Source organism: Aquarana catesbeiana, linkage group LG04 (genome assembly GCF_042186555.1).
Source record: "Aquarana catesbeiana isolate 2022-GZ linkage group LG04, ASM4218655v1, whole genome shotgun sequence".
Taxonomy (NCBI): Eukaryota; Metazoa; Chordata; class Amphibia; order Anura; family Ranidae; genus Aquarana; species Aquarana catesbeiana.
Window position 1 is genome coordinate 377,756,521 of NC_133327.1, and position 12,602 is coordinate 377,769,122.

A 12,602-nucleotide genomic window follows, 5' to 3' on the forward strand; every position below is an offset into this window, starting at 1 on the left:
GGGTAGCACTACAGTATCAATTGGTGAAGGGCCTCCTGGACATTGGTGTCAGTGAGGAAAGGACCCCATTCGTTGGTGGTCAGTGGTTACTTACCTGAAACAGGAGATTCTGTGAACATGCTGATTCCCACACCATTTGTGCTGAAACTGTCACATGCTGTTAGACCATGAACCAGTGATTGCCAATTAACCTGGCTATCATCTAGTAACTTTTTTTTCTGTGCTTGTTTATCCCTAATGCTAATTAAAATGGTATTCTAAAGTTGTTTCACTCTAAATGCTAAAACAAATGCAGTTTTCTATTAGCATTTTTTTTTTCTGGAGTGGTAGGGGTTAGAAACCCTACCAGGTTTTAATGCCACTGCTACTGAAACTGAGAGTGAGTTAAAAAAATTGCATCGTCACCAAAACAGGAGTAGAGGATAAATTTTCTAATGGGAACACATTTCCCATTTCCGTGCCAACTGTCTAAGAGGGGGCTTCCCTAACTTTGGAGGGATTTATCACTTCCTTCTTACTGGAACACAAGAAACCTGACAGGGGTTTTAACCAGAAAAAAACCTGCACAAATGGAAGTTGTGCCAGGCCAAATGATATAAGAGTCCAAATTAATTTATTAGTATGCACTAAAAAAACAGCCAATGCTTTTGGGGGTCAGAAAAACTCCCCTTTCATCAGTACTTCAGTTAAAATAACAATATTGAATGGACTTAAAATAGAGCTTTCCTGTGTGAATCTGTGTAGGGAAACTAGATTGCTGGATCGGGAGAGTTACTGGTCATCGGTATCTGCGTGAGCAATCAAGATTAAAGAATTTTTGACTCTTTTATCAATTGGTCTGGTGCTCCTTCCATTTGTGCATGTTTTTTTTTTTTTGGGTAACCTGCTGGGGTACCCACTGGAGGGTAGCCTTGTCTGTTGTGAGTGACCTAACCTGAGCCAATCCGCTCTTCAAATGTTTTTGTCCTCTTGCTACTTTGTATGAACTCACTTCATAGTCCCAGCACCTCTTGGATGTGTTTTTCTTCACAAGGGTTTTAACCATTACCTATCCAAAGTGTAAAAAAAAAGCTTAGTTTTTATATATACATTAAAGTGGAAATATGGGAAAAATCGAAAATTATATGCATCATGCAGTCTGTCAATTATGTTAACAATTTTTTGTTATTATTAATCCCCTATAATCATGAGGGTAGTGTCAGTTGTGACAGGGGTCACAATGACAATCCCGCTCGGGGCTCCAGGGAACCCTATCGCACTGGGGGCGGCATGTACTAGAGCTGAATACCTGGATTTGCAGCAGCTGATTGCCCAGTTCTCCTCCTCTACCACCAACATTCAGCTGCTGCAGGAGGGAAAATATAGGTAATCCACATATCCGGGGGCCAAGTGATGGAACAAGTTCCGGAACTTGGCTCCACTAACCCGACTGACATAGGTGTTGATCAGGTCCGGACTGGGATAAAAAAAATAGGCCTGGGAATTTTGGAGGTGTGGGGGGGAGGTGAGGTGGGACCAGGAAAGAGCATGGGGAGTTGGCAAGCACAGGGAAGAACCTTGAGAACATGGGGTGGGGCGAGAGCACAGGGGAGAGGCAGAAAACACAGGGAGGAAGAGGAGAGCACAGGGGGGCAGCGGAGAGCATGGGGGGAGGTGGAGAGCACAGGGGGGCAGTGGAGAGCATGGGGGAGGTGGAGAGCACAGGGAGGGCAGCGGAGAGCATAGAGAAAGGTGGAGAGCACGGGGGAGAAGGAGAGTAGGGGGGAGGAGGAGAGCATGGGGGGAGGCGGAGAGCATGGGGGGCGGCAGATAGCACGGGGTGAGGCAGAGAGCACGGGGGTGGCATAGAGCACTGGGGGTGGCATAGAGCATTGGGGGTGGCAGAGAGCACAGGGGGTGCCAGAGAGCACGGGGGTGGCAAACAGCATAGGGGGAGGTGGAGAGCATAGGGGTGGCAGAGAGCATGGGGTGAGGTGGAGAGCATGGGGGCATGGAGGAGAGCATGGGGGGAGGTGGAGAGTATGGGGGGTGGCAGAGAGCATGGGGGAGGTGGAGAGTATGGGGGGTGGCAGGAAGCATGCGGGAAGGTGGAGAGTATGGGGGGCAGCAGAGAGCATGGGGGGAGGTGGAGAGCAGAGGAGAGGTGGAGAGCATGGGGGGAGGTGGAGAGTATGGGGGTGGCAGAGTGCATGGGGAGAGGTGGAGAGTATGGGGAGGTGGAGAGCATAGGGGGGTGGCAGAGAGCACAGGGGGCAGCGGAGAGCACGGGGTGGTAGAGAGGTTGGGGGGAGGTGGAGAGTATGGGGGCATGGCAGAGAGCAAGGGGTAAGGTGGAGAGCATGGGGGCATGACAGAGAGCATGGGGGGAGGTGGAGAGCACAGGGGAGGTGGCAGAGAGCATGGGGGAGGTGGAGAGTATGGGGGGGTGGCAGAGAGCATGGGGGGAGGTGGAGAGTATGGGGGGTGGCAGAGAGCATGGGGGAAGGTGGAGAGTATGGGGGGTGGCAGAGAGCATGGGGGGAGGTGGAGAGTATGGGGGTGGCAGAGAGCATGGCGACAGTGGAGAGCATGGGGGTGATGTGGAGAGCACGGGGTGGAAGAGTGCATGGGTGAGGTGGAGAGCACAGAGGGGAGGTAGAGAGCACGGGGGGAGGTGGAGAGCACGGGGGGAGGCAGAGCGCACGGGGGGTGAGGCGGAGCGCACGGGGGGTGAGGCAGAGAGCACGGGGGTGGCAGAGTGCATGGAGGTGGCAGAGAGCATGGGGGGTGGCAGAGAGCATGGGGTAAGGTGGAGAGCATGGGGGCATGACAGAGAACATGGGGGGAGGTGGAGAGCACAGGGGAGGTGGCAGAGAGCATGGGGGAGGTGGAGAGTATGGGGGGTGGCAGAGAGCATGGGGGGAGGTGGAGAGTATGGGGGGGTGGCAGAGAGCATGGGGGGAGGTGGAGAGTATAGGGGGGAGGCAGAGAGCATGGCGACAGTGGAGAGCATGGGGGTGATGTGGAGAGCACGGGGTGGAAGAGTGCATGGGGAGGTGGAGAGCACAGAGGGGAGGTAGAGAGCACGGGGGGAGGCGGAGTGCACGGGGGGTGAGGCAGAGAGCACGGGGGTGGCAGAGTGCATGCAGGTGGCAGAGAGTATGGGGGCATGGCAGAGAGCATGGGGGCATGACAGAGAGCATGGGGGGAGGTGGAGAGCACAGGGGAGGTGTTAGAGAGCATGGGGGAGGTGGAGAGTATGGGGGGGTGGCAGAGAGCATGGGGGGAGGTGGAGAGTATGGGGGTTGGCAGAGAGCATGGGGGGAGGTGGAGAGTATGGGGGTGGCAGAGAGCACGGGGGGAGGTGGAGAGCAGGGGGAGGCGGAGAGCAGGGGGGGTGGAGAGCATGGGGAGGTGGAGAGCATGGGGGGTTGCAGAGAGCATGGGGGGAGGTGGAGAGTATGGGGGTGGCGGAGAGCATGGCTGGGAGGCGGAGAGTATGGGGGGAGGTGGAGAGTATAGGGGGGTGGCAAAGAGCATGGCGACAGTGGAGAGCATGGGGGTGATGTGGAGAGCACGGGGTGGCATGGGGGAGGTGGAGAGTATTATGGGGGGTGGAGAGTATGGGGGAGATGGAGAGCATGGGAGGAGGTGGAGAGTATGGGGGGGGTTAGAGAGCATGGGAGGAGGTGGAGAGTATGGGGGGGGTTAGAGAGCATGGGTGGAGGTTGACAGTATGGGGGGGTGGCAGAAAGCATGGGGGAGGTGGAGATTATGGGGGGAGGTGGAGAGCATGGGGGGAGGTTGAGAGTATAGGGGGTGGCAGAGAGCATGGGGGAAGGTGGAGAGCATGGGGGGAATTAGAGAGTATGGGGGGAATTAGAGAGTATGGGGGGAGGTGGAGAGCATGGGGGAAGGTGGAGAGCATTGGGGGAGGTGGAGAGCATGGGGGGAGGTGGAGAGCATGGGGGGGGTGGCAGAGAGCATGGGGAGGTGGAGAGTATGGGGGGGTGACAGAGAGCATGGGGGGAGGTGGAGAGTCCAGGGGGGCAGCAGAGAGCACGGGGGGTGGCAGAGAGCATGGAGGGTTGGCAGAGAGCATGGGGGGGTGGCAGAGAGCAGGGGGAGGTGGAGAGCATGGGGGGAGGTGGAGAGCATGGGGGAAGGTGAAGAGTATGGGGGGGTGGCAGAGAGCATGGGGTGAGGTAGAGAGTATGGGGGGGTGGAGAGTACGGGGGGGTGGCAGAGAGCATGGGGAAGGTGGAGAGTATGGGGGAGGTGGAGAGTATGGGGGGGAGGCGGAGAGCATGGGGGGGAGGCAGAGAGTATGGGGGGGAGGCGGAGAGTATGGGGGGTGGCAGAGAGTATGAGGGGAGGTGGAGAGTATGGGGGGAGGCAGAGAGCATGGGAGGGAGGTGGAAAGTATGGGGGTGGCAGGGAGCATGGGGGGAGGTGGAGAGTACGGGGGGTGGCAGAGAGCATGGGGGAGGTGGAGAGTATGGGGGGTGGCAGGGAGCATGGGGGAAGGTGGAGAGCATTGGGGGAGGTGGAGAGTATGGGGGTATGGCAGAGAGCATGGGTGAGGTGGAGAGCTCAGGGGAGCAGCAGAGAGCATGGGGGTGATGTGAAGAGCACAGGGGTGGCAGAGAGCATGTCGGTGGCAGAGAGCATGGGGGGTGGAGAGTAAGGGTGGAAGGTGGAGAGCCTGGGGGGAGGTGAAGAGTATGGGGGGTGGCAGAGAGCATGGGGGAGGTGGAGAGTATGGGGGGTGGAGAGTACGGGGGTTGGCAGAGAGCATGGGTGAGGTGGAGAGTATGGGGGAGGTGGAGAGTATGGGGGGAAGTGGAGAGCATGGGGGGAGGCAGAGAGCATGGGGAGGCGGAGAGCATGGGGGGAGGCAGAGAGCATTGGAGGGAGGTGGAGAGTATGGGGGGGTGGCAGAGAGCATGGGGGGAGGTGGAGAGCATGGGGGGATGGTGGAGAGCATGGGGGGGCAGTGGAGAGCATGGGGGTGATGTGCAGAGCACGGGGTGGCATGGGGAGGTGGAGAGTATTATGGGGGGTGGAGAGTATGGGGGAGATGGAGAGCATGGGAGGAGGTGGAGAGTATGGGGGGGTTAGAGAGCATGGGTGGAGGTTGACAGTATGGGGGGTGGCAGAAAGCATGGGGGAGGTGGAGATTATGGGGGGAGGTGGAGAGCATGGGGGGAGGTTGAGAGTATAGGGGGTGGCAGAGAGCATGGGGGAAGGTGGAGAGCATGGGGGGAATTAGAGAGTATGGGGGGAATTAGAGAGTATGGGGGGTAGCAGAGAGCAGGGGGAGGTGGAGAGCATGGGGGGAGGTGGAGAGCATGGGGGGAAGGTGAAGAGTATGGGGGGGTGGCAGAGAGCATGGGGTGAGGTAGAGAGTATGGGGGGTGGAGAGTACGGGGGGTGGCAGAGAGCATGGGGAAGGTGGAGAGTATGGGGGGAGGTGGAGAGTATGGGGGGGAGGCGGAGAGCATGAGGGGGAGGCAGAGAGTATGGGGGGAGGCGGAGAGTATGGGGGGTGGCAGAGAGTATGGGGGGAGGCGGAGAGCATGGGAGGGAGGTGGAAAGTATGGGGGTGGCAGGGAGCATGGGGGGAGGTGGAGAGTACGGGGGGTGGCAGAGAGCATGGGGGGAGGTGGAGAGTATGGGGGGTGGCAGGGAGCATGGGGGAAGGTGGAGAGCATTGGGGGAAGGTGGAGAGCATTGGGGGAGGTGGAGAGCATGGGGGGAGGTGGAGAGCATGGGGGGGTGGCAGAGAGCATGGGGAGGTGGAGAGTATGGGGGGGTGACAGAGAGCATGGGGGGAGGTGGAGAGTCCAGGGGGGCAGCGGAGAGCACGGGGGGTGGCAGAGAGCATGGAGGGTTGGCAGAGAGCATGGGGGGGTGGCAGAGAGCATGGGGAGGTGGAGAGTATGGGGGGGGTGACAGAGAGCATGGGGTGAGGTAGAGAGTATGGGGGTGGAGAGTACGGGGGGTGGCAGAGAGCATGGGGAAGGTGGAGAGTATGGGGGGAGGTGGAGAGTATGGGGGGAGGCGGAGAGTATGGGGGGAGGCGGAGAGCATGGGGGGGTGGCAGAGAGTATGGGGGGAGGCGGAGAGTATGGGGGGTGGCAGAGAGTATGGGGGGAGGCGGAGAGTATGGGGGGAGGTGGAGAACATGGGAGGGAGGTGGAGAGCATGGGAGGGAGGTGGAAAGTATGGGGGTGGCAGGGAGCATGGGGGGAGGTGGAGAGTACGGGGGGTGGCAGGGAGCATGGGGGGAGGTGGAGAGTACGGGGGGTGGCAGAGAGCATGGGGGGAGGTGGAGAGTATGGGGGGTGGCAGGGAGCATGGGGGAAGGTGGAGAGCATTGGGGGAGGTGGAGAGCATGGGGGGAGGCGGAGAGCATGGGGGGGTGGCAGAGAGTATGGGGGGAGGCGGAGAGCATGGGGGGGTGGCAGAGAGTATGGGGGGAGGCGGAGAGTATGGGGGGAGGCGGAGAGTATGGGGGGAGGTGGAGAACATGGGAGGGAGGTGGAAAGTATGGGGGTGGCAGGGAGCATGGGGGGAGGTGGAGAGTATGGGGGGTGGCAGGGAGCATGGGGGGAGGTGGAGAGTATGGGGGGTTCCAGAGAGTGTGGGGGAGGTGGAGAGTTTGGGTTTGTGGCAGAGAGCATGGGGGGAGGTGGAGAGTATGGGGTGGCAGAGAGTATGGGGGGAGGTGGAGAGTATGGGGGTCGTCAGAGAGCATGGGGGGAGGTGGAGAGTATGGGGGGGTGGCAGAGAGCATGCGGGGAGGTGGAGAGCTCAGGGGAGCAGCAGAGAGCATGGGGGTGATGTGGAGAGCACGGGGGTGGCAGAGAGCATGGGGGGTGGCAGAGAGCCTGGGGGTTGGAGAGTATGGGGGGGAGGTGGAGAGCATGGGGGTAGGTAAAGAGTATGGGGGGTGGCATAGAGCATGGGGGAGGTGGAGAGTATGGGGGTGGAGAGTACGGGGGTTGGCAGAGAGCATGGGGGAGGTGGAGAGTATGGGGGGAGATGGAGAGCATGGGAGGAGGTGGAGAGTATGTGGGTTGTTAGAGAGCATGGGGGGAGGTGGACAGTATGGGGGGGTGGCAGAGAGCAAGGGGGAGGTGGAGAGTATGGGGGGAGGCGGAGAGCATGGGAGGGAGGTGGAGAGTATGGGGGTGGCAGGGAGCATGGGGGGAGGTGGAGAGTACGGGTGGTGGCAGAGAGCATGGGGGGAGGTGGAGAGTATGGGGGGTGGCAGGGAGCATGGGGGGAGGTGGAGAGTATGGGGGGTGGCAGGGAGCATAGGGGGAGGTGGAGAGTATGGGGGGTTCCAGAGAGTGTGGGAGAGGTGGAGAGTTTGGGTTTGTGGCAGAGAGCATGGGGGGAGGTAGAGAGTATGGGGGGAGGTAGAGAGTATGGGGGGAGGTGGAGAGTATGGGGGGGGTGGAGAGTATGGGGTGGCAGAGAGTATGGGGGGAGGTGGAGAGTATGGGGGGGTGTCAGAGAGCATGGGGGGAGGTGGAGAGTATGGGGGGGTGGCAGAAGGCATGCAGGGAGGTGGAGAGCTCAGGGAAGCAGCAGAGAGCATGGGGGTGATGTGGAGAGCACGGGGGTGGCAGAAAGCATGGGGGGTGGCAGAGAGCATGGGGGGTGGAGCGTATGGGGGGGGTTAAGAGCATGGAGGTAGGTGAAGAGTATGGGGGTGGCATAGAGCATGGGGAGGTGGAGAGTATGGGGGTGGAGAGTACGGGGGTTGGCAGAGAGCATGGGGGAGGTGGAGAGTATGGGGGGAGGTGGAGAGTGTTGGGGGAGGTGGAGATCATGGGGGGAGGCAGAGAGCATGGGGGAGGTGGAGAGCATGGGGGGTGGCAGAGAGAATGGGGGGTGGCAGAGAGAATGGGGGGAGGTGGAGAGTATGGGGGGGAGGTGGAGAGTGTGGGGGGAGGTGGAGATCATGGGGGGAGGCAGAGAGCATGGGGGAGGTGGAGAGCATGGGGGGTGGCAGAGAGAATGGGGGGAGGTGGAGAGTATGGGGGGTGGCAGAGAGCATGGGGGAAGGTGGAGAGCATGTGGGGATGGTGGAGAGCATGGGGGGCAGTGGAGAGCATGGGGGTGATGTGCAGAGCATGGGGTGGCAGAGAGCATGGGGGAGGTGGAGAGTATTATGGGGGTTGGAGAGTATGGGGGGAGATGGAGAGCATGTGAGGAGGTGGAGAGCATGTGGGGTGTTAGAGAGCATGGGGGGAGGTGGACAGTATGGGGGGGTGGCAGAGAGCATGGGAGAGGTGGAGAGTATGGGGGGTGGCAGAGAGCTTGGGGGGAGGTGGAGAGTATTATGGGGAGGTGGAGAGCATGGGGGGAGGTGGAGAGTATAGGGGGTGGCAGAGAGCATGGGGGAAGGTGGAGAGTATGGGGGGAGGTGGAGAGCATGGGGGGAGGTGGAGAGTATAGGGGGTGGCAGAGAGCATGGGGGAAGGTGGAGAGTATGGGGGGAGGTGGAGAGCACGGGGGAAGGTGGAGAGTATGGGGGAGGTGGAGAGCATGGGGGGAGGTGGAGAGTATGGGGGGGTGGCAGAGAACATGGGGAGGTGGAGAGTATGGGTGGCAGAGAATATGGGGGGAGGTGGAGAGTATGGGGGTGGCAGAGAGCATGGGGGAGGTGGAGAGTCCAGGGGGGCAGCGGAGAGCATGGGGGTGACGTGGAGAGCACGAGGGTGGCAGAGAGCATGGACGGGTGGCAGAGAGCATGGGGGGGTGGCAGAGAGCATGGGGGGTGACAGATAGCATGAGGAGGTGGAGAGCATGGGGGGAGGTGGAGAGCATGGGAGGAGGTAAAGAGTATGGGGTGTGGCAGAGAGTATGGGGGGTGGAGAGTACGGGGGGTTGGCAGAGAGCATGGGGGAGGTGGAGAGTATAGGGGGAGGTGGAGAGTATGGGGGGAGGTGGAGAGCATTGGGGGGAGGCGGAGAGTATGGGGGGGAGAGAGCATGAGGGAGGTGGAGAGCATGGGGGGACGGTGGAGAGCATGGGGGGGCGGTGGAGAGCATGGGGGGGCGGTGGAGAGCATGGGGGTGATGTGGAGAGCACAGGGGTGGCAGAGAGCATGGGGGGAGGTGGAGAGTATGGGAGGTGGCAAAAAGCATGGGGGGTGGAGAGTATGGGAGGGAGATGGAGAGCATGGGGGGAGGTGGAGAGTATGGGGGTGGCAGAGAGCAAGGGGGAGGTGAAGAGTATGGGGGGGTGGCAGAGAGCATGGGGGATGTGGAGAGTATGGGGGGTGGCAGAGAGCATGGGGGGAGGTGGAGAGTATGGGGGGAGGTGGAGAGCATGGGGGAAATTAGAGAGTATGGAGGGACGTGGAGAGCATGGGGGGAGGTGGAGAGTATAGGGGGAGGTGGAGAGCATGGGGGGAGGTGGAGAGTATAGGGGGAGGTGGAGAGCATGGGGGGAGGTGGAGAGTATGGGGGGTGGCAGAGAGAATGGGGGGAGGTGGAGAGTATGGGGGGGGAGGTGGAGAGTGTGGGGGGAGGTGGAGATCATGGGGGGTGGCAGAGATTATGGGGGGAGGTGGAGAGTATGGGGGGTGACAGAGAGTATGAGGGGAGGTGGAGAGTATGGGGGGTGGCATTTGCCGTAAACACAAAATATCCTCAATGTTAGGCCCTATGACACCAATTCACCATAACCCAGATTTCCCACCAGGAACCTCAGCATCATTCCTTTCAGACATTTGGCCACACCCTCACATCCGAGCATAATATTCTTGAGAAGGGTCACCTCCTCACACTATCAACACTATTCCCCCTGATGACAAATCAAATATTCCCACTGTGGTCTTACCTGCAAATTCAAGACTTCCTTGAAGGGTCCAAACCCCAACTTGATTGGTCCCAATGGCTCACTCCATTCAAATCGTTATGCCTGCAAATGGAACCACAGAGACATCTATTTTCTGACACATATGCCTTGCTATTCGCCGAATGCAACCCCAAATCCAACTTAGCCAGTCAAAAATGAGAACAAGAACTCTCTACTGACTTATTAGTGAAAACGGTGAAGTGGATGTGACCTGGCACACATGGCGACCTCCATCCCTAAATTAGTTTATAGAAAAGGAGAGCTATGGGACTTTAAATGAGGCGACCGCCATGTCAGATAAGGACAAAAACAACATAAAGTTGAAGTTACAGTACATGATTTATTGTTACATTGAAGAAAATTATTGTATCAAATAGATAGGTAGTCACATGACTTACACTAAATATGCTGCTACATAGCATGCAATACAATTAGGAATTAGACATAATAAACGTACATGATAAAATAAATGGGTTAAAAAACATGTATTATAGGAACAGATAACTTTGGGCATCTAGTGGCACGCTACGTGTTTACTGGCATTACAGCCATTCATCAGGAGTGTTATGAAGTATTACACTGGAAAGGAAATGGACAGTGGTTAATGATAATACCCTTAGACTAAGGGAGGACAGAGAGATTATATCCAAACAAGGTGGAGATGAATTGGGATACTTACTACACAGCCACAAGGCCAGGTCCGGTATCTGCCAAGGAAGACAGGGGTAACAGGCATGATGTCTCCCCCGGGGTTGAGACGGGGGAACCCTCCAAGGACAGAGGACAGTACCCAGAGCCCAACATGGTGGTCACAGCATGATCCAATAGACTATGTGTGCACAAAAAGTGCATAATGTTCCTAGAAAAAAATGTGTCAAAAAGGGATTAATTAATTGTGTAAAAGTTGGGAGGTGATCTGGAAAGGATACTGGGTCGAAGGTAATACATAGGGAGATATTGGCACAGGAATCTAAATGGGTATAAGAGATAATTCTGAAAACAAATTGCTGAACACTGTTATGTACAGGAACACAGGTCCTGCACGTTATTCAGTAAGACAGCAAACAAACACAGTTTCAATGCAAGAAGGCTTTGTATTGTAAGTTAACAGCGTAAAACAATCAAATATTTGCTTGTCAGAGCAACTAATTAAAGTCAGCCTAAATTCAGACTAACAGGGTGTCCACTAATGGGTTCCTCAAAACCAACAGGTGCCTCATGTACCTTTTTAGCATTCTGTCAGCCACTGCAGCAGGCTCCCACAGCAAACAGAGCAAGAGAGAACTCTGTACATCAGTCGGCTCACATACATAGGCCTGTACACAGTTGAGAATAATAATGAGGTCTGGCTGCCAGGTACAGTGTGGACATAGGAATGGAGGCTTATTCACACCCAAAACTCCACAATGCCTCAGGGCACCAGGACCCAGACCAGAACTTATCAAGATTCTGAAAAAACAAAAAGTTTGCTTCCTCCAAATTAGTCATCAACCCTGGTGCCCCTTACCATATATGGGTGAGAGACCTAGGTGAAAAACATATGCTGTCCACAATACTGCCAGGTAGTGCCTTGATGGAATCAATGAAACCCGACATGGCTAGCTGTTTTGTCAAGATCTCTTTTTCTACAGCCAAATAGCACTATGTACTGGCTCATGTGGCATCCAGTTTGGCTGTGGTGAGATTTACATGACCTTGAAGGCTACATCTACAGATAATCTTTTAGCTTGTCCATTATTGCCTGCTTAAAGGCAAGGAATTCCAATTTGAGTGGGATAGTTATTTTCAGCAGGGGTAAGGCTTGGGCTCAAATTGGCAACAGGTTGCAGGTATCTGACATGCTCCTGATATGTCACCTGACCTAGTCCATCTCAGCTGGCATCCACATGTATTTCATAGGGCTAAGCTGGGTCAAGATAGGCTATAACAGGGGCATTGATCAGCAGCAGGTGTTCTGAGTGAAGATGTTCCCTCTCTCAACTCGCTGGGCCTTGAAGTCCAATGGCTATGTGGATCTGGACATCACGACTCCCACCTGAGCAGGGAAATAGGAAATAGTCTCCCACTGTCCTTAATTTGCAGCCTCAGGGGTCCCTTGGCTCCAGGGCATTGTCTTTTGCATGCACTCAGCAATTCCTTTAGTGGAAGCAATCTCTGGACAGCTGTTCGCAGTCAAGATTCCCTACAGAAAGACACATAACACCAGTACCTCTCTCTGCAGCCCCATCAACTCTCAGTGCCACCAGCTCTCTCATCTGATTCATAACATGAGACTAATCACAGCTTAAGCTTTTTCCAGTCTCCCTCTCTTGCCTCACAGCTCCTTTTTCTGCTGCCTTCCTGGGGACTACATTTCCCACCAGTCTTAGCAGCGCCCAGCAGTTTTTCCTAAGCTTGTGGGCCAGTTGATCCTCTTCAGGCTGTGGCTGCCCTATTCTTCTACTGTAGTGTGGTGGTGGGCGGAGCCTCAGGTGTGGCTTCTGACAGTCTTTCTCCTCTCTTCCTCCTCCACTCAGGTGCTTCAAATGGACACTCCATTCTCAGTGCAGCTGAGCTCCCTCCCTACCTCTACAACTGTCAGACAAAGAGAGTGCAGTGACCGAGGAGATTAGTAGCTGCATAGGCAGAGCATTATTGAGATTCAGAGATACTAGTTTCCTATCAGGTCCTCTTTCCTTTTACTTGACAGAAGATAATGTGTGAATTCCATAGCCAATAGACAACCTGTTATTGACTATAGAATC